The sequence below is a fragment of the Hakea prostrata genome, chromosome 5, assembly GCF_041222555.1.
Source record: "Hakea prostrata isolate BN-2017 chromosome 5, UWA_Hpros_2, whole genome shotgun sequence".
Lineage (NCBI taxonomy): Eukaryota > Viridiplantae > Streptophyta > Magnoliopsida > Proteales > Proteaceae > Hakea > Hakea prostrata.
In genome coordinates this window covers 50,891,477-50,910,180 of record NC_142604.1, presented here as the reverse complement: position 1 = coordinate 50,910,180, position 18,704 = coordinate 50,891,477, and the positions used below count along the sequence as shown (strand labels likewise).

The 18,704-nt window shown below is 44.9% G+C and overlaps 1 pseudogene across 1 annotated transcript; it reads right to left on the bottom strand.

Annotated features, from left to right (window-relative positions):
• Window positions 1-50: 50 nt before the first annotated feature.
• On the bottom strand, window positions 51-17,971 carry LOC149016409 (putative disease resistance protein At3g14460; annotated as a pseudogene). Its single transcript, XR_016173586.1, has 5 exons — window positions 17,079-17,971; window positions 15,554-16,978; window positions 13,871-15,521; window positions 2,288-3,046; window positions 51-1,978 (listed from the first exon to the last, which is right to left on the bottom strand). The product of XR_016173586.1 is annotated as a putative disease resistance protein At3g14460 (transcript).
• Between the last annotated feature and the right edge of the window lie 733 nt (window positions 17,972-18,704).

Genomic DNA, 18,704 nt, shown 5'->3' with positions numbered 1-18,704 from the left:
TTTATTGTCTTATTATGTTGAAAAGTTGAAGGGTTTGAATCTGCATTTTTCTAGTCAGGAATTGAAGTTGAGATTATGAATGGAATATAAAATTAACGTATGATCAAGGAAATAATGGCCTAATTAAGTCTATAGCAGATGTGGAAGAGTTTCTTTTTTGAATGAGCAAGTTAAAAGATTCATCAACCAAAAGAGGGGGAAAAGAAAGGGGGAAGATACATAGCACAACTGGAGACTAACCCGGCCAAGGAAAAGCAACAATGGTGGCGACATGAAGCCTCATATAGAGCTGAAGAAAGTAACAAGAAGAAAATAAGGCAAATAATTCACACTTGCTTTGTTCTTCTTCTTTCTTGAGGACCTGAAGCCAACAATGTACTCTCATTCTTCATGATAGCAACCCTTAAAATGTTGAAATTCTCCCACACCCAACACACTAGGGGTGCCCTCAAGGATGTCAGAATCCTCAAACCCCTTAGGGTTCTCAGTCACCACCATTATCATCAGAGTCTCCATGAGCTTTGTAATTATAAGGACCATCAACTACAACCTCCCCAGGAAGAAATCAAATGGCTCAAGAACATAGGGGATAACGCGGAGGAGGAGCTACAGATTCCCGGCTCCGAGGGCCAACATGGCGGAGGAAGGGGTGGGAGGACTAAGAGGGGTGCAAAAAGAGGGAACCCAAAAGGGATGGAGAGAAGGAGGTTGGGAGATGGGCCAGGCCCAGAGAAGGCAAAGGTCTCACAGGGGCCCAAAATGGGGATCTGGGTTGGGCCCAACTTCATAATCATCTCCCCATTCTCAAGTGGGGTAAGTTAAGGAAAATGATGATGACAATTTGTAATGCCATTAGATGAAATGCAAATGTTGAAAATAAAGTAAATCATAACCTGTAATAAGAAAACAACTACTTCAAGCCTTTTAAAATTTCCAACCTCATTCCACTGCTTTGAATCTCCACCACAACTTGAATTAAAGAAAATTATAGAGAATTAATCCTCAACTACAATACTGTAATAAAATCCAGTCTTGACCATTTTGTCTAATACTTCAAAAAAATAAAAAATAAAAAACTCAAGAGAATCTCAACAACATAAGGAAAAGGAGTTTAGTCCAAGAGAAAAGTGAGTGTGCAGTGCAACAGAAGTGGAAGGGGTCGATTTAATGAGAGGGGGTGAATTAGAAAAGAAAAAAGGGAGATTGGAAAATTGTGGAATAAAGGAAGTTAAAAAAAATAGAATAAGAAAGGAATTAGAATCATAGAAGAAAAGGAAATAAAGAGATTGGAGGAAAAGTAGAGAAAAATATAAGGAAAATCTCAAAGGTTGGCTCAGTTGATAAAAGAAAAAAGCCTCATACTATGAGGTCAAGTGATCAATAAACTACCATGACAATATATTTAAGATACGTGTAAGCTAGTCCAGATGAATTTCAAATAAAAAAAATTAAAAAATAATAAAAGAATAAAAAGGGAAGAGGATAGTAGATGAAACCTCCGACAAACATTTAAAAATAAAAAAAGGAAAGAAAAAGAATAAGAGAGGAAGAGAACAATGCAATGAAAGAGAGATACTTTGAGCAATGAGAGAGTGAAAGAAAATGGAAATGGGAAAAAAAAAAGAAAAGCACAGAATAAGAGGGGAAGAGGAAAATGGAATGACAGAGATATTTTAAGCTATAATCAGGGGAACATTGAAAGAAAACGGAAAAGGGAAGAGAGAGTGCGAACTTTTTCTTCCTCCTATTTCTGTCTCTGCTCTCTCTTCTTGGCCAATTCTTTGCTTGCCGCCCATGCTGAACTTCCTACAATGAAATCATACCATCAATAGTGAGAGTATTGGATTTGAATTACAACTACCCATGGTCCCATAGAGACACTTGGATTAATTATATAAAATTAATAATCATCTGGCACTCATACCTCTGCAATAGACCACCTGATGAACAAGAGAACTAGAAGGGTGATCTGTCCATACTGCCAAGGAAGCAAGGTATCCATGTTAATTATCAACTACCAGACGTTTTTGCTAACAAAAATAGAAAGAAGATACAGTATTTAATACTCTCTACCCCTCTAGGATGGATAGAGAGTGGGATTCACAGAAACATACTGAACACATTAATAGGAAGTAAAATTTGTTTAAAGACCTTTATTTGTAACATGGGAAGCAACCAGAAGGGCAAATGGTAGTAGTCAATAGCAGCAGGAAAGACGACTAGGATTGGGTAGAGATGAAAAATTCTAAGGAAAGAATGAGCAGAAAAATGTAAGCCGAGAACAAACCCGTAGCGTGGATCAAAAGAATAGCGGTAATCCATATCTGGCCCCAGCAAAGGGCTGTCTCTGATCTCCAGTCTTCTTAAGTACCTCTTCCCACACAGCAGATGAATCACGTTATTTGAAGACTTCAGTTTGGGGCATTTCCAGATAACCAGCTCTCGAAGTGATGGGAGATTCTCCAATCCATCTGGAAGCATTTCTAGTTTCGAACAATTCGAAATGGTCAGCAGTACCAACCGTTCCATGTCTTGAATACCATGAGGCAGAAGCTGGATGAGGCTATGACATCCCCATATGGTCAGCTTCTCAAGTGAAGAGAGGCATTGCAGCCCGCTGGAAATATCTTTTAGGTTTGGGCAATCGATCAACCAAAGCACCTGTAAGGATTTCATGTGTGGCAGAGTATCTGAGAACCAAGCCAGGTTAAAGCATCTCCGAATGTACAGAGATTGAAGCGATGAGAGTCCTCCCAGAGTCATTGGTAGAGCTTTCAGATTATAACAATCAGTAATATCCAACCGACTTAGGGTTTGGAGGTTTCCCAACCCATCTGGTACAAGTGTTAGATTAGGACAACCTATTATATCCAACACACGGAGGCTTTCGGTGTTCCCCAAATCCTCTGGTAAAATTTCCAGATTATCACAACCCTTTATCTTCAGTGTGTCCAGTGACCTCAAGGCCTGCATCCCACTTCCAAGCAAAGACATCAACCTATTGCAACTTGAGATTTCCAACTTTCGAAGTGAAGAGTGTTGGGAAAAAGACCGATAGACGGTTCACTATTTTCCTTCCTGTGTAAAAGATCGACAGAGAAAAACAATACAAAAATGTATTCGTGAATAGTGCCCGTGTGAATAGTGTTGTGAATAGTGTCGGTGTGGGGCCCACGTGAATAGTACTTGTATGGGACCCACGTGAAATATAACGAAGGAAATAATCACAAAGGAAGCACCAACACAACAATATACGTGGTTCGGCTTTGCCTACATCCACGGGTGTAATGGGACCTTCACTATGAGAAAGTTGAAATACAACTCTTGTACAGTGCTTGGATTTACAACCCAACCCAACCCTGTATCCAAAACCGGATACCCTTGTACACCCTCTCTCAACTCACACTCTCAACTCTAGAGGAGTGTTCCCACACTTGCCTTACCTTCACTTGGCTTGCCTCTCCCTGGGTTTCCTCCCCCTCTGCGGGCTCCTCCCCTTCCCCCCCCCCCCCTGCCCCCCCCCCCCCCCCCCCCCCCCCTCCGGGGGGGGGGAGGGGGGGGGGGGGGGGGGGGGCTCCCCGGCCCCCTTGGGCCGCTTATATCGCGTCCTGGTGGAGGGGGGGGGGGAGGGGGGGGGGGGGGGGGCCGGAGCGGGGGCACCCGACTGAGGAAGGGACAGAGGAAAGGAAAAAGGGGGGGGAAAAAAGGGAAAAAAGGGAGAGAGTCGAGAGGAAGAGATGAAAGACCAGGAGGAGGAAAGAGAAGCAGAGGAGATAGGAGGAGGAGGGAGAGGGAAAAGGGAGAAAGGAGAAACAGAGAGAGGTAGAAAACGACAGGAGAGCGAGAAAGAGAGTGGAACCAGGGGCAAAGAAAAAGAACGGGGAGGGGAAGAGGCGGGACCGGAGAGGTGAGACCAGGAGGGGAAAGGGGACAAGAAAGAAAAAAGAGGAGGAGGAGGAAAGAGGAGGGAAGACCAGGGAGGGAAGGGACAACCAAGAGAGGACGAGAGAAGACGCGAAAACGAGAAAAAGAGGGAAGAGAGATATCCCAAGGGAACCAAGGAAAAAGGGAGGAAGGGGAGGGGAAGACAAGGGCGGAGAGATGAGTAAGAGGTGGATGTGGCGTGGAGGAAGGGAAAGGGGACAAGGGAGGTATCTACCCAAAAAAGAGGTAACAAAGCAAACCGAAGTGAGGGGTCCAAGACCAAAAGAGTAAAGGAGGATAAAAGAAAAGGAAGGAAGAGAGAGGAGAAGAAAAGAAGAAGGCGGGAGAGGAGGAAGAGGGAGAGAAGGAAGAGGAAGAACGGCTGGAGGAGAGGGGAAGGAAGAAACAACAGAAAGAGTGAGTGAGAAAGAGCAGCAAGAAAGAAAGGAAAAAAGACCAAGAAGACAAGTCGGGTGAGTAAGACAAAAAAAGGGGGGAAAGAGCAGGGGAGAGGAGGGAAGAGCAGAGGGCGAGAAAAGAAGACCGAAGGAATTCCCTAACCATCCAAAAGTTGGAGAAGTGTTTGCTTTGTTGGTTTTGTCAAATGTTGGAGTGAACCAACACCGGAGAAGAGAACAAAAGGGGGGTGGGGAACGAGGGGAGGGAACACAGGAGTAGCACCCAAAAGGGTGGAGAACACGAGAGGAAAGAAGAAAAAGATCTAAAAGAAAACAGAGAGGAAGAAGGGCAGAAAAGACACAAGGGGGAGAAGGAGGATATAGAGAGGCTTGGGGGGCTCGGGAGCAGAACTAAGTAATATCGAGACCGTTGGGAGTGAGCAAATGGACATCGAGCCTGGCATGACAACGGGAAGAAGAGGCAAAGCGAAGAAAGGTGGGAGGACAGGGGGCGGGGGAGAAAGAAAAATAGGGGGCGAGATAGGTATAGGCCCTCGGAAGGGAAGAGGGCTGAGAGGAGAAGGCGTTGAGGAGGACCAAAAGTGCGGGGAGACCCAACCGGGGGACCCAACGGGGATCTTGGCGAGGGATGACCGACGAAAGTACGAAGGATCCGGATGAAAATCTAGCAAGAGGAACGTCCTTAGTCCTAAGTTCTCAAGTGATTTCAACGTGGTATCCGTATTTCCAGGTTCTTCTGGAGGGCGATACAGGGCGAGTGCGATCGTTCCGAGCACGAGAGACAGCGAGAGTGAAGGAAGACAGAAGAGGGACCTTCGAGTCTATTAAGACGCGGGTCTTTGAAGAAATGTGACGAAGAAAGGAGCTTGAAGTGAAGGAGAATCAAGAAGGGGCTCTCAGGGGGAACCTGAGGCCAAGGAAAATTTGGAAGAGGCCCTTCAAGAAATGGAGAAGTTAAGGCGGAGAAAGCTGAGATGGAGTCCATGCGTGCAACCGCGAAGAAGTCGAGGGAAACTGTGGGGATGAGGTGCCGAGGTGGTCCAGAAAGAGATCATCACCTACCCGGCACTTCCGTCAAGAATCTCCAGGTGGTCTCTCGCTCACCACCGCCCGGCTTAATGAGCTTTCAGGTTCTCCGAGGGTGATATTCCTAACCGAAGGAATTAGGCGGAATGCTAGACGGTAGGGTTTATGAGACTCTTGAAAGAGCGACCGAAGGGGTTAAATGAAGAACCTTCAGCCCTCCGACCCTTTTCTCTATGTTGATGAAGATCAAGCGGGGGCTCGGAGAGAGTCTTGAGAAGGAAGCTCCCGGTGGCGACGGGCTTGGTGAAGACAATCCTCGAACTTGAGAATTCTCCCGAGAAGTGAAAGACTTCAACCTTTTCTTCCTTCCGTTTCGAGAAACGTTGGAATTTTTATAAACAATGTTGAATTTGCGCAACTTTGCGCTTTCTCGTAATATTGGTCCTTGTGGCCAAATGTTTTGAATAGTAGCTTAACTTGTTGTTTTATTCAAACCGAGGCAAAGCTTCTCGTTGACTGGTCTCGTGTGTCTTCTCCCTTAGCGTAATGCCTTAGGGTTGATGATGTTTTGATTTCTCCGAGCCTTTATTACAAATGGTCCCGAATATGGTCCCGAATGAAGGTCTTGGGGAGAAATGTATCTCATGGATAAAATTCCATCTCATGAGAGTCTCACTTGGATTTTCGAAGAGGTGGGGAAAACCGAGTGGCACCCGAGCGAGGTCCGAGGTAACGATGAATAATTCCATCTCATGAGAGTCTCACTGGACTTCATGAGAGGTGGGGAAAACTCCCGAGTGGCTACCCGAGCGAGGTCCCGAGTGTAACGCCATTGAATAATTCCATCTCAGAGAGTCTCACTGGACTTTCATGAGAGGTGGGAAAACTCCGAGTGGCTACCCGAGCGAGGTCCCGAGTGTAACGCCATTGAATAATTCCATCTCATGAGAGTCTCACTTGGACTTTCATGAGAGGTGGGGAAAACTCCCGAGTGGCTACCCGAGCGAGGTCCCGAGTGTAACGCCATTGAATAATTCCATCTCAGAGAGTCTCACTTGGACTTTCATGAGAGGTGGGAAAACTCCCGAGTGGCTACCCGAGCGAGGTCCAGTGAACGCCATTGAATAATTCCATCTCATGAGAGTCTCACTTGGACTTTCATGAGAGGTGGGGAAAACCCCGAGTGGCTACCCGAGCGAGGTCCCGAGTGTAACGCCATTGAATAATTCCATCTCATGAGAGTCTCACTTGGACTTTCATGAGAGGTGGGGAAAACTCCCGAGTGGCTACCCGAGCGAGGTCCCGAGTGTAACGCCATTGAATAATTCCATCTCAGAGAGTCTCACTTGGACTTTCATGAGAGGTGGGGAAAACTCCCGAGTGGCTACCCGAGCGAGGTCCCGAGTGTAACGCATTGAATAATCATCTCAGAGAGTCTCACGGACTTCAGAGAGGTGGGAAAACCGAGTGGCTACCCGAGCGAGGTCCCGAGTGTAACGCATGAAAACCATCCAGAGAGTCCAGGACAGGGGGGGAGGGGGAAACCCGAGTGGTACCGAGCGAGGTCCCAGGAAGCAGAATAATTCCATCTAGAGAGTCTCACTTGGACTTTCATGAGAGGTGGGGAAAACTCCCGAGTGGCTACCCGAGCGAGGTCCCGAGTGTAACGCCATTGAATAATTCCATCTCATGAGAGTCTCACTTGGACTTTCATGAGAGGTGGGGAAAACTCCCGAGTGGCTACGGCAGGTAGGGAAAACCGAGAGCCACCGAGAGGTGGGAAAACCCAGGGCTAGAGGAGGTCCAGGAAGAGAAAACCACAGAGAGTCTCACTGGACTCAGAGAGGTGGGGAAAACCAGTGGCTACCCGAGCGAGGTCGAGGAAGATTGAATAACCACTAGAGAGTCTACTGGACTTCAGAGAGGTGGGGAAAACTCGGGGCAGAGGAGGGAGTGTAAGCAGAAAACCACCGAGAGTCACGACCGAGAGGTGGGAAAACCGGTGGCTGGGAGGGAGTGAGAGAACCAGGCGAGGAGGGGGAGGAGGAGGGAGGGGGAGAAAAGAAGAGATAGATGGACAATGAAGACGTGGATTTATTGAAAATCAAATGGTCTTTGACTTTACTGAAATGTTAATATTTGGATTAATTTATTGATAGAATTCGAAGGCAGGAAAAGTGATCAATTGTTGGTGGAAGTTTTAGCTGAGGCTGGTTGTTTGTTGAGAGATAAGGCCTTATGTGGGTGAGAGCTTGCCTTGGTTTCTTGGGTGAAGGAACTGGGAGCACTAAGTCACGACGATGTCTTATTTTAGAGTATTGAAGTATCAGACGGTTTGATATCTTTGATTGGATGACATGCGTATGATAGATCAAGATTACCTCAAGCCTTCTGTTTGCTTCTTCATTGAAGTGGATATCTCTTTGATCGAATACCCAGGAAAGTGCGTGGTAGGCTAGCGAAAAGGTGTTTCTCCGTAGGAGTTCTAGCCGTGGAGGATATGACCAAAGGACGCTTGGTAATTCTTCACCCATTTGGTTGACTTGTCTCCAAGCGCTTTTTTATTCCATCCAACAGCGTCCGATTGGTTATTTCAACTTGCCCATTGCTCGGGATACGCCACGGATGATGTTCTATGCTCAATGTGATATCTTTCACAAAAATTCTTGAAGCCGGCTCCGATAAATTGCCTTCCATTGTCGGTCACAAGGATCTTTGGGATTCCAAATCTGAAATGATTCTTTCTTGAAAGAACTTCTCCATTTGTTTCTCAGAATGGATGAGAGAGGTTGGCTTCCACCCACTTAGTGAAATAGTCGATTGCCACGACCAAATATTCTCTATTGTTGGCGGCCTTAGGGAGCTTTCCACCAGATCCATTCCCCACATGGCGAAGGGAATCGGACTGGAGACAGATGTAAGAGGGACAGCCGGAGTCTTCGGAATGGATGCATGAAGTTGACATTGCTTGCATTTTCTGACATATTCTACGGCATCTTTCTGAATAGTCGGCCAATAAAGGCCTTGGCGTATTATTTTATGGGCCAAAGCTCGGCCTCCCATATGCGCTCCGCATATTCCTTCGTGTACTTCGGCTAAGGCATATTGAGCTTGAGAAGGGCCAACACACTTTAGAAGAGGGTGTGACCGATCTTTTATAAAGTTGTTCTTCAATAATGGTGAACTTCGTTGCTTGATTTTTAACTCGCCTTAGCCTCCTTGACGTCTTCCGGAAGGATATCGTTCTTCAAATATGATATTATTGGGTTCATCCAACTAGGCTCTTCTTCAATATCCATCGCCTCGCCTCCGAATGCTAGGAATTTCTAAACTGCTCAATATAAACGGCTGAGCCTAAGGTCGAATATTTGGATAAAGCCAACTTGGATAACTCGTCTGCTACTTCATTTTCCTTTCTCGGAATTTGCTTTATCTCAAGATGATCGAAATAATGGCGACAATCATCAATTTTGGCTAAGTAATTTGCCATTCTTGTTTCCTTTGCCTCGTACACGCCACGAACTTGATTCACGATCAACTGAGTCGCCGGACTTCCAATCTCGGACTCTTAGGGCTCGGGCAAGTCTTAGTCCCGCTAGTAGGGCTTCATACTCGGCCTCATTATTAGAGGCTTTAAAGTTGAATCTTAAAGCATAATGAATAGTGAATCCATCCGGGCTGATAAGCATTAGTCCTGCTCCACTCCCCGAAGAGTTGCTCGAGCCGTCAACATGTAAAGTCCATAACTCGGACCGGGTGAATTTTTACTCCCGAACTAGGCATGCTATTCTCAAGAATGAAGTCGGCCAGAACTTGTCCCTTTATGGCTGGACGAGTTCTATACTCAATTTGATACTCGCTCAACTCAATAGCCCATGTGACCATTCTTCCGGCTAAGTCTGGTTTCTGTAGTATCTTCTTCAACGGGAAGTTGGTCAAGACTACAATTGGATGAGCTTGGAAGTATGGTCTGAGTTTCCGAGATGCGATTACAAGTGCTAAGGCTTGTTTATCCACATCCGGATATCGTGTCTCGGCGTCTATTAAAACATGACTTATGAAATAGATAGGGTTTTGTGAAGTACCTTCTTCTTTTACTAAGACCGCGCTATCGCCGCTGGAGAAATGGCTAAGTATGTGAATAATTGTTCTCCCGTGAAGGTCGGGCTAAGAGAGGTGGGGTCCCGAGCTTCTCCTTAATTTCTCGAACGCTTGCTGACATTCATCGGTCCATAAGGTATCCTTTGCCTTCCGAGCTCTTTAAGAGCTTTGAAGAAAGGAAGCATTTCTCACCCGATCGTGAGATAAATCTGTTTAAGGCTGCTACTCTTCCGGTTAGACATTGGATGTCTCTAACCGTCCTTGGCGACTCCATCTCGAGCAAGGCTTTGATTTTCTCCGGGTTTGCCTCAATTCCTCTTGGGATACCATAAACCCAAGGAATTTTCCGGAAGAAACTCCGAAAGCACATTTCTCCGGATTTAGCCTCATCTCGGTATGTTCTCAAAGTATCAAAAACTTCTTCAAGATCTTCCAGATGACTTCTTCGGACGATACTCTTTATGAGCATATCATCCACATATACTTCCATATTTCTTCCTATTTGGTCCTTGAAGACTTTGTTTACCATTCTCGATAAGTGGCCCCAGCGTTCTTCAACCCGAATGGCATTACTTTATAAAAGTAACTTCTCGATCCGTCATGAAGGCCGTGTCCTTCGTCCTTGGAATTCATCATAATTTGATTATATCCCGAATAAGCGTCCATGAAGCTCAATACTTCATGTCCCGCTGTAGCCGATCAAAAGGTCGATCCGAGGAAGTGGATAGCAATCCTTTGGGCATGCTTTATTCAAGTCCTGTAACTGACACATTCTCCATTTGCCGTTGGCTTTCTTCACCATGACTACATTCGCCAACCAAGTTGGGCATTCTATGGGTTTTATAAAACCCGATTGCTCTAGTTTCTCCACTTCGGTCCCGATGGCAGCATGTTTCTCGAGCGAAAAATTCCTTCTTTTTGGATCATTGGAATTGCATCGCCCTTATCCATAAGCTATGTCGCAATCTTCGATCTATTCCGGCATGTCTCGGCCGACCATGCGAATACATCTAGGTTGTTTTGGAGAAACTCGGTGAGCTCTTCCTTGAATTCCGAGGCTGTTCGGACCCGATCATAGTCCCTCTCTCGGGAAGATCCGATGAAGTTGAATTCGCCAAGCTTTCAACGTTCGGCCTCCGCATAGCTTCTTCATCCCGGTCATCCCGAATTTCAATACTCATTGATTGCCCGATCTCTCGGCTTTTTGACTTTCTTAAGATAATTCACATAACATTGTCCGGAGAGTCGCGATCGAAGAGCACCCCCGACTCCCGCTGTGGTTGGAAACTTCAACTTCATATGTGTTGGAGAAACCACCGCCCCAAGGCGTAAGAGTTGGCCTCCCGAGTAAAACGTTGTAAGCTGAAAGGTCCCGAACCACCATGAATGTTGCTGGACGACCGCATCCCGAGGGGAGGTCCCGATCCTTAGATCCAATTGGATAGTCCCTTCGGATATGGCGGACGACCCGCGAACCCATATAAGTGAGTCCCGCATGGAGTCATCATCTCGCCCTCAAACTTCAATTTCTTAAATGCTTCATAAGATAGTAAGTCGGCGGAAGATCCCGTGTCCACAAGAACCGGTGAACTTCTCGGTTTGCCAATTTCACTTTGATAACTATAGCATCGTCGTGAGGAGAAGTGACGCCCTTGAGATCTTCGTCGGTGAAGGTTATTGGATCCGGGCATAAGTCATTTCTTCGTTTTCTTGGCAATTGCATCGATCCAACGAACCGTGCCTTTTGCTCGCCTTCTTAATGGATTCTTCCGTCGGATTTCCCAAAACGATGTAAATGGGGGAAAACTCCCGAGTGTCGGGTTTCTCGGGATTTTATCGCCCTCTCGGGACTTTTGGATCCGAGTCTTTTAGTTGATCTAGGTGGGGACTTCTCTCGATCTTGTCGCTTCTTCGAAGATATTTTCAAGTTGCCCTCCGGATGAGCTCTCGATCTCGATCTTTAGATTTCTGCACCATCCGTATGGTGACCGTAGTCTTTGTGGAAACGGCAATACTTAGTCATATTCCTATCTTCGGGTCGGGCTCTTATCTTGCCCGGCCACTTCAAGTTGTCGTTATTTCGATCCGAATAGAATTCGACCTCTTAGTATTAAGAGGTGTAAAGTCTCCATTAGCGAGTCTTTCTTTCCAAACTCCCTTTTGTCATCTCTTGCCCGAGCATTTGAATTTTGACCTCTTCTCCATAATTCTCTTTTCCTCACGCCTCTCGTAGACTCTTCCCGGCTCGATAACTCCAACCGTTGCTTGTTTTTGGCATTTCTTGAGAAGTGCTCCATAAGTCCTCGGCTTGTCTTGGAGTAATACCTCGAGCAAACGTCTTTGGGTTATTCCACCCATAGCGCATTGTACGCCACCGTATCATCCAATTCTTCAACTCAATAGCCACTTTATCGAATCGAGAAGAAAGTCCCGAACGGACTCATTTGGTTTTGCCCGATGGCAAAAAGGCTATCTCTGCTTCTTACTCCCGATGCAACCGGAATCGGGCAATAAATTTCTCCCGAGTTCTCGAAAGTTTTGGATGGATCTTGGCGGTAGGCTAGAAAACCATTTTATCGCCGGGCCTTTGAGAGATGCCGGGAAAGTTCGGCATAATAGCTCATCTTCTCGGCCAATAACAGCCATGACCGATTTAAAATAACTAATATGTTCTCGAGGATTGGACTTACCTTCAAAGGGAGTGAATGTCGGCATGATAAAGTTCGGTGGAAGAGGTGCTCTCATGACTTCTTTCGAGAAGGGTTCTCTATCAACCACATCATAGTCGTCATCGAGGTCCCGATCATCAAGCCGTCTCTCCATGGCATCTAATCTTCTCCCGAGACCATGCGCCTCTTGACGCTCTTGCGGAGACCGAACACTTCCGAGATCGAATATTGGGAAGTTGGTCCATGAGAAGATCCATATTGACTAACCGACCCTCTCGGGTTATTAGATCTAGAATGGCCTCTTCCGTGGCTTTCTCCTTCTTGCTCCCGAACTCCTTCATTTCTGCGCCCTTTTCTAGGTAAATCTTGAGTTTGTCTAAGCCCACCAAACGGTGGAACACACTTCCCTCGACCGATCCTCTCGGGGACGTGGCTCTTCAATATGCACTCCTTGAGATCTTTCTCCAACTCGTTCGGCTGGCCTTCTTGGTATCCGGGATTTCTCCTTTCTTCATTCGCCGGACGTTGCCTATCCCGAGTCCGACGGACGGCTTCACGCCTCGTCCCTCTTGGGAATTTCTGGGGGTCCGGATGGTACCCCGATCTGATGGACTAAGCCTCGAACAACTCCTTGGAGTTCCAACATTTGTTGTTGGACTTCTCTTTGCATATTCTGCAAATCGGCCACTGTCGCTGGAATAGGAGGTTGACTCGAACCGCCTTCTCCAAATGGAGTTGGAATAGTTAACGGGGATTCTCCGGAACTCCTTCTGACCTTCCTCTCGGAATAGGAATTTGTCGATCTAGAGAAGGGAGAGTTTGTTCTTCAACACGTCCGTTTCTGTCTCCCTTTCTCTCGCTCGAGTGAGAATTTGAGAACTTGCCACCCGAGGTGTGGTACGTCTCGTCATGACTTTTTGTGACGTTTCCCACGACGGTGCCAAATTGTTGCGTATAGAACTTCTTCGAGAGCCGGATATTGAGATGACCACCTTAAGAGCTCTCCAACCAAGTTGGAATAACTGAGATGCCTGCACACACAAAGAAAGCAAGAACGGTCCGGCCTAGTTTTGGCCGGGGAACCCCCTCCGACGCTCAAATCAGCCTAGGTAACAATAATGGTTCTTGAGAGAGTTCTCAAGAACGTAATGAGTAAGTACTCAGATGAAAGTTCTCGTTACCTTTCTCCATGTTGGAGGTAGGTTTATATAGAAGTTACCTGGAGGCGGCGATTCCTTAGATTCCGGATCGATAGTTGAGGAGTGAGTGGAGTAGTGGAATAACGGCTCCTTCTTTGTCGCACCTGATAACGCCGTTATGTTGACTCACCTCCCCAATTCTCGGAATAGATATGCTGAGTGTTTATGCGTAACTAACTCTTCTTGACTTAGTCAAGAGAGTCTTCTGAGAAATGCTAGAGTTGGATATTTTTCCCAAGTGTGGCACTTCTCCAACGAATAAATGAACCTGCCCAAGGGGGAGGTGTCTCTCCCGAATGAGGCCCTCGGGACCTTCTTCAGGGATGAGGTGAGCCATCCCACATGGGAGGTGTCTCTCCCGAATGAGGCCCTCGGGACCTTCTTCAAGGAAGAAATCAGATAACTAAGAGAGGTGCATTTGTCCCGAGTGAGGCACTCGGGACCCTTTATGAGGGAAGAGATGCACCACGGGGGGGGGGGGGCTGGGGGGGGGGGGGGGGGGGCGGGGGGGGGGGGGGGGGGGGATATCCACCCAAAAAAGGAAAGGGGGGGTTGTCGGAAAGAGATTAGGAAATCGGATCCACTGATCTCCAACTCTTCAAGTGAAGTAAGCTTGGCAATGCCCCTCGGAAGACCCCTTAATTTTGGAAATGCAAAAATACTGAGTTTCCGCAGCCATCTCCAGTGTTGCATCTCTTCTGATAAGAACACGAGCATAGGACAGTCACCGATTCTGAAGTGTCGAAGAGATTTGAGCTGTCCAACGCCCTTCGCCAATTCCTTTAGATTTCGGGAACTTTCTATCTGCAAGTCCTGAAGCAATGAAAGGTTTTCAAAGCTACCTTCCATTAAAACCATTGGATTCACACAATTTTCTATGTGTAGTGTCTCCAGTGATTGCAGGAGCGACATCACATTCTCAGGTGAAAGTATAAGATTGTTGCAACTTTCAATCCGCAGATTGGCAAGCTTAGGATGATTATCAAGATCTTCCACTCGTGAAGACCCAACAACCTGTAATTGGTGCTCTTCTTGATGATGATTTGCAGCCATGTTCTCTCCAACAAGGGATTTCAGCTTATCACATCCATTGAGTTCCAAGTGCTCCAACTTCATGAGACCCTTGATTCCTGCATACTCCAGATTTTCACTATGTGAAATCTGTAGTTGTCGAAGAGATCTCAAGCCTGTCATGTCTAAAGACTTCACATGGTGACATGAGTAAATAACAAGTTCCCGTAAATTTGAGAGATGATGATGGTGAAGCGAACTTGTCATGGTTACATTGGTAGTATCATTGAACCATGTAGGGAACTTGGTTCCACCAAAATAAAGTATCGTCAAAAGTGAAAGATTTTGGTGAGGTTGGAGCTCCTCCAATAAAATGTCTTGCTGTTTCTTGCTATTCTCATCAACTGCTGATTCAAGTTCCCATTCTAATGTCAACTCCTGGAGTTTACTTTTCTCATTCAATTTTGCTGCTTTAGCAGCTTCGCCATTTTTCACATTGTTGATGCCAATCAAACTCAAACTTCCACCAAGTTGTTGTAGGCATCCCAGTTCTTCAATACCAGCAGCAGCAGCTTTTTCTTTAGTAACATTATTGTTGCCACCCACTTTGAACAAAGTTAAAGTTCGAAGGTTGCTCAGTCACCTTAAACCTCTTGGAATGTCGAGTACACTTCTTTCAATTTCCAGATACCTCAGGTTGCTCAGTTTCTTCATTCCTTTAGGCAATCTTTGAAGAAGTCTACAGTTTAACAGCTTGAGAGTCTGCAAATGGTAGAGTTTGCAGAGGGAGTCAGGCAATGCTTTGAACTGACCATGAGAAAGATCAAGATACCTCAAGTGCTTTAACCCATCTCCATTTAAAAATGACACCTCATGTTCGCTGACATGTGTAAGTTCTAGCACACGCAAGTTCCCAAACCAACAAGGCTTTACTGACCACAACCGATATTGATTATCAGAGGAACAAAGATGTGTCCTATATGAAAATGATAATTTTTGCTTTGCAAAACTATGTAAATCATTGGGAGAATTAGGCATGATGAACCGGTCGGATTCCCTTTCCAGCTTGCACTCTAATGGCTCACCATTATCATCCACTTTGACAACTTCAAGGAATGATCTGAGCACCAATGATTTAAAATATGCATTACCAATATCCTCCTCATCTTCTCCTCCTCCTCATCTTCTCCTCCTCCTCCAGTACCATTATTTCTGGATATGGAGGAAGATGCTTCTGCTTCTTCCAGCAAACTTTCAGCCATCCACAGCTGAATCAATTTCTTCTTCTCAATTATAGAATCCCCAGAAAATATTGAATAACAATACGAAAAGCATCTTCTTAAGGGTGGCTCCATGTCATTGTAACAAAACTTCAGTGTGGAATACTCTATATCGGTACTTTGACTCCACAGTGCACTCACAGTGTGGAGGACATCCATCCACTCTTGTACACTTGTCTTGAAGTGCATCATGGAACCCAAGGTTCTTAGTGCAAAAGGATTATCTCCACATCTCTTAACAAGTTCCCTTCCTATATGGACTAGTTCCTCACTCACCTCTCCACCTCCTCTTCTCCCAAATGCTTCTACCCTGAACAACTCCCATTCTCCTACAGGAACATATGTAGCAATTGTCCCTGTTATTGACGAAAATTTTTTAAATGGTGTGGTTACAATAATCTTGCTCCCTTTGGAGCCGACTCTTAACAAAGTTGTAACATTATCCCATATTTCCTTGCTTACACCCCCTCCCCATACCATCCAATACAAGTAAAAACCGTTTGCCAATCAAAGCCTCTTCCAACATAGACAGTAAATTGTCCCAAGTTGTTGAATTATCAACAGTACTTCCATGTGATTTTTCAATTATTTCTCTTACCATCCATTTCACATCCAAAGAACGAAACACATCAACCCAAATTCTCAAATCAAAATGTGACCTTATTGATTTGTGATTGAAGATCAGCCTCTCTATGCCTATCTTGACACTTACCGGTGCTCCAACTATGACACAGAGCATTTCTTCATTGTTTGGATCAACTTCTCAACAATATTCAAAGTGTCCATTTTTCTGCTTTTAACTACTTGCTTGTCTTCCACATCCCCTGTATATACTGCAGAAGCATGGTCTGTTTCACCTGCAGTTAGTGATAAGCCTAAGCCTGAGCCTGAGCATATGTCATGCTTCTCGAAGGATTTCATTTGTTCTTTCACAACATCTATCTCATGTTGGAATTCCTTGATTTTGAGGGTCATTTTGCAACGGAGCAAAAGTGGGTAATGGAGTGACAAGGGCTTGATGCTAACCTTTTTGGTTGTCATGCAATAATCTGGGATCTCCTCTTTCTCCTTCTCCTCCTCCTGACGAATTTTTATGGCCTCATAAGAGAACTCGTCTACCACCTCATCAGCTTGAACACATAAGTCTTTAATCTTGTCAAACAACAACCATGCTGCTCCACCTCTTTCATTCTGCAAATGCCACCATTCTAGATCCATGTGTATAGCTTTGATCTCTCTTACAATTCCCAGAAGTTTCTCGTACTGGTCCCGATCACCGCCTTGTCATTCCAGAACGGTAGAGACCAACTCCTTACCAACTGCATGATAATTCGTCATTGCCTTTTTTCCTGTGTAAACAAGAGGAGCAGAAATTCATTAGAAACCCAGGAAAAGAAAAGCTAAATTGCCAAAGTAATCCAAAGTGTTAAGAGATCATCAACTCTTTACCAGCTACACAATAATCTCTCAGTGCCATCATCTTTCCTGGGTAAACAAAGAACCAGAAATTCAGAGCATAAACTGTAACGCTCTCCCAGACCAGACCATGAATGCATACATTTCAAACATTCCTTGCAGCGACAGAAAGAAAAGAATGAAGTTAATTAAGCAATGGCAAGCACTTGTTGAAGCTTTATCCTAAGAAAATGATTAAAGTAGACTATACAGCTAGAGATGCCTTGCCATTATTATTTGTCCATGTAGTTAAAAGAAGAAAATTAAATACGAATTAACTTGATTTTGCTACTCAAACATGTAAAGATATGGTGGGGTAAATCAAGCACTCATTTCATCAAGAAAATAATAAAATGTACTTCTTTTGGGAGCAATCCTTCCACCAAAGAAAGAAAAAGAAACAAAGTATGCTAGGCGGGTGCGTCATGGTGCCACTATTGAGATTGCATCCTGTGTCTTTGATCAAACTGGATCGTTTAATATGCAAGTGGATATTCATACACTAAAGTAAAAACAACCAAACCTAACCTGAGTTCCATCGAACAAACCAAACCAGATGATTGAAACCCATCTATTCTTCTTCTTCTTCATCATCATCCAACTATCCCTTCTTTTATCTGCAACTAGGGTATATTTCAGTTAAAAGATTAGAATGAACGCGGTAGAAAAAGCTTACACGATCAAACCCAGTGAAGGGGTGAGCAAACAATTCCAAATGATACCAAACACTAGCTATATCCAACGAAAACCAAGATTGATTCTTACCAGATAAAAGCTTAGCAAATTCCAAACCATTGAGAACAAAACCGATACTCGCAAACCCTGCTGCTGCAAATGTCTTTGTGTAACCGCAACATATAGCTATATCAGTAAGGGAAACTGTAAGGGAAGTTACAGTTTCGTCTTCTCTGCCAAGTGCTCACAGACAAGGTTTAAAGTATACACGATACTATACGATATTAGCCGATATGTATCCATATTTGTCCCAACCGGATACGATACATCTCAATACTCTCTCCATTATATTACACTAAAATACATTAGTCATAACGATACAATTACGTCTCTTAAAATCTCCTTACCGAAATACTTTAAAATTTCCTCTCTTAAAATCTCTTTACCGATACGATACTTTAAACTTTACTCAGAGATTCCTTGCACATATCTTCCATCACAATTAATAATTTGCTCAAGTCGAACATCATGGAAATGGATAACATGAAGACACCCTGGAGGAAGTTTGGAGGCTTGAATTGAGTTGCAGAATTCCAGCTAGGGCGACTTACAACTGTTACAACCTATTAGCATTTTCCTCATTGGAGTTGTTAATTGGACGATTCTTGCTTTAGGATTCGAACCATTTTTACACTAGGTTGTGGAATCACCTCGATTCCGAGTCAATATAGAACCAAATGGTTTTTTTTATTTTTTATTTTTTTTGTTGGCCCTAGAATCTGATTCCAGGGAATTAAGGAACCAAACACAGGCCTAAGAATTTTGCCGTGTCCACCGCTAAGATAAGTAGTAACCTAACACGGATTCAGGTCAGCTATTTCTTCTTGATAAGTGCCATTGGCGTGGGAGCGCATCTATCTAACTCACTTTTTTTTTTTGGTAAAG